The sequence below is a fragment of the Mastomys coucha genome, chromosome X (assembly GCF_008632895.1).
Source record: "Mastomys coucha isolate ucsf_1 chromosome X, UCSF_Mcou_1, whole genome shotgun sequence".
Lineage (NCBI taxonomy): Eukaryota > Metazoa > Chordata > Mammalia > Rodentia > Muridae > Mastomys > Mastomys coucha.
Window position 1 is genome coordinate 159,940,669 of NC_045030.1, and position 3,226 is coordinate 159,943,894.

Consider the following 3,226-nt stretch of genomic DNA (forward strand, 5'->3'; position numbering starts at 1 on the left):
TTTTTTTTTTATTATTAGATTTAAGGCTCACTCCAGAGATGGAATCCATACCCAATACTGCTAATGTGGCTAAGAATATAAGACTAGATAGGTCATGGGCCTATTGGAAAAGTCATTACTATTTTTCTGCTAAAGGAACACAGTGATAAAATGATTCATAATGACATACTGCTATATTCATAGATCTGTGCCTCTACTCACATCAGAGAAACTTGCTTCTTCTGGCAGTAGAAAATAATTAACACTGAGACCCACAAATGGACAATGTGCAAAGAGTGAGAGACTTGAACATTCTGCTCTAAATGGGATTTCTTCTTTAAACTTTTCTGCTCAGGGATTAGGGAACTGTGTGGAAGAGAATGTGAAAAGATTTTTAAAAAATAGAGGTGATGGATTAATCCAAAGGAACAGATACTCTTTGGTAAAGAAAGAAATAGTTTTCTTCAGTGGAGTTACACCTGGTATATTAACCACACTTGAGGGTAGGTGTTATGTCCAGGAATAGTTGGCCCACACAAAGCAAACTCCATGTTTTTTGGTGTGTGCTTTGTTTTGTTTTATTTTGTCATTTTCCCAAGTTTTAAGATCATTTGTATTGGATCTTTGTATTGCATTTCGTATCATGCACCCCAATTCCACTCATCTTCCCCTCCCTTCATCCCCGTCCTCCACCCTTACAACTTCCCCTCCCAATATAGGAAAAATATCTCATTGTGGAAACTGTAGTGGAAACAGTATACCCTTTTGTCCACAAATTTTTACTTGCAAATATTCATTGCAATGACTCGGTCAGGTATGAAGTATCTGGCTTCTTCTATTGGTGCCCTGTGTCGTGGAGATCCTGTAGTTTTGGATCTGTAGGACAGGCAGCCCCTTCATGTACTCCAACAGTTCACTGATGTGGTAGCTGTTGGGGTGAAACAATTTAAAACCCTGGATCTGAGTCTGAGAGGTATCTGAGCTGGTCAGTGCACCACCTCTCCTACTCTCATGCCCTGGGGACTGCTCACCAGCACCCCTCCCCCAGTGTTGCTGCAGGTGAAGGACATGGCCCGTTTTCTCACTCTCATGACCCAGCTGTCTCACCTGCCATAGGTGGCAAAGGAGGGATCGGGGGTGGGGAGGACATTTCTCCCTTATCAGTGCCACTGCACAATAGACTTCTATGTTCACTCTGTCAGGGCCAGCTTACCTGCAGCCCCTATGTCCAGGTCCCATGTCTTATGTTTACTGCACTGCCCAGGAGTGGTGCCAGTTCTGCTTTCCTGAGTGCTGCAGCAGGTGAGAATAAGGACCAGCCCCCCTCTCCTGCTCTCATGACCCCAGGACCAGCTCTCCTACCTGCTGTAGGTGGCACTGGGTGAGTGGGGCATCTCTCCCTTGCCCATGTCACTCATTGCACAGTAGACAAGGGGCAGGGATGGCTCTCTTGCATTCATATCCTTGAGACCAGCTTGCCTGATTCCCTGCCAACATGGTCAGCTCTGCTATGTTGCCCAGGAGAGGTACAGGGTTGCTCTCCTGAGTGCTGCAGCTGGGGCAGGCCAGCTCCCCTGCTCTCCTGATCCCAGGGCCAGGTCTTTCACCTGCAACAGGTGGTCAGGGGTGAGAGGAGAAGGGATGAGGAGGGTATCTTGTCTATGCCACAGCACAGGAGACAAGTGGCAGGGCCAGCTCTCCCCTGCTCATACCTTTGGGGCCTGCACGCCCACAACTCTCCCAATGTGTGACCTGTTCTCCTGAGCACTGAAGCTGGCTATGAGCAGGATCAGCTCTCCTGCTCTCTTGCCCCCCGGGCCTGGTGTTCCTCAATGCCCAGTCAAGGGGTGAGACCAGTTCTGTACAGTTCTAAGACATTCACATGTTCCCAGGCAGCAACCCAGACCAAAGATGTTTGCCTGGACTTTGATTGTAGCAGATCCCCTGCTGCTGCAGGACCACAGACCCAGATGTGATCCCCAGTGGCAGCACAGGCCAGAACCCCACCATGGTTCCATCTCCAGCTACTCACATCAGGCTGTTCCTCACTACCCTCCGGTCTCCAGTTTGCCTCTCTTCATTGCACCCACATCCTTCTGTTTCTCTTTCTCTTCCATTTCTCCACCACTTACTCTTAGTGGAGCCTGGGGTCTCTGAGTATCTGGGGTCCTCTCAGGAGTGCTATACCCTGCTTGTGTATTATGGTACCAGGCAGGGGTCATCTCAGGCATGGTCTTCTCCACTCAGGCCTACTTGTCACTGGACTGGTGGTTGTCTCAGGCTTCCTTTTTTCAGTGTTGGGCTACTAATCATTCAGATGTTCACAGGTCAGAACACTCAGGGTAGATATAAGGTCTCTCTTTTCTACCACCTACGGATGGACACACAAGTGACACAGCAGCCATGCCTGCAATGCCTCTAGGGATAGGCATTTTGTCATTTTTTGATGGTGCTGGTACTATTTATTTATTTATTTATTTATTTATTTATTTATTTATTTATTCTCTTATATATTACATCCTGACTGAAGTTTCCCAACTCTCTTACCCCAGTCTCTTTCCCCCACCTCCCCTTTCACCCCAGTAGATGACTCTTCCTCCATTTTCTTTCAGAAAAGGGCAGATCTCCCACAGATATCGACCAAACATGACATATCAGGTCACAATAAGACTAGGTAACTCTCTTCATGTTAAACCTGGAAGAGGTAAGCCATTAGGATAAAAAGAGTTCCAAAAGCAGACAAAAGAGTTAGAGACAGCCCCTACTCTCATTGTTAGGAGCCCCACAATAATACTAAACTACACAACTATAACCTATGTAGAGAGCCTAGGTTAGACACATGCAGGCTCCCTGATTGTCTCTGTGAGCCCCTATGAGCCCAGGTTAGTTGATTGCATGGGTTTTCTTGTGGTGTCCTTCACCCCTCTGTCTCCTATAACCCTTCTTCTCCCTCTTCTGCAGGATTCCCAAGTTCTGCCTAATGTTGGTTGTAGTCTCTGTATATGTTTCCATCAATTCCTGTATGAAGCTTCTCTGATGACAATTGGGCTAGGCTCCAGATAGCCAAATATCATTAAAACTCATTTCATTGAAACTTTTTTTGCCAATTGTGTTTGGTTCTAACCTTGGACTATGGGCTATCCAGCATCTGGGTCCTGGCTCTCCAGACAGTGTCAGGTGTGGGCTCCTTCTCATGGCATGGGTCTCAACCTAGACCAGTCATTGGCTGGCCACTCCCATAATTTCT

General features: G+C 47.0%; 1 non-coding gene across 1 annotated transcript; it reads right to left on the reverse strand.

The window, feature by feature from the left end:
• Nucleotides 1-2,272: 2,272 nt before the first annotated feature.
• Nucleotides 2,273-2,408, reverse strand: LOC116096257. The gene has a single exon (XR_004120923.1). It is a non-coding gene; the product is annotated as a small nucleolar RNA SNORA17 (small nucleolar RNA).
• Between the last annotated feature and the right edge of the window lie 818 nt (nt 2,409-3,226).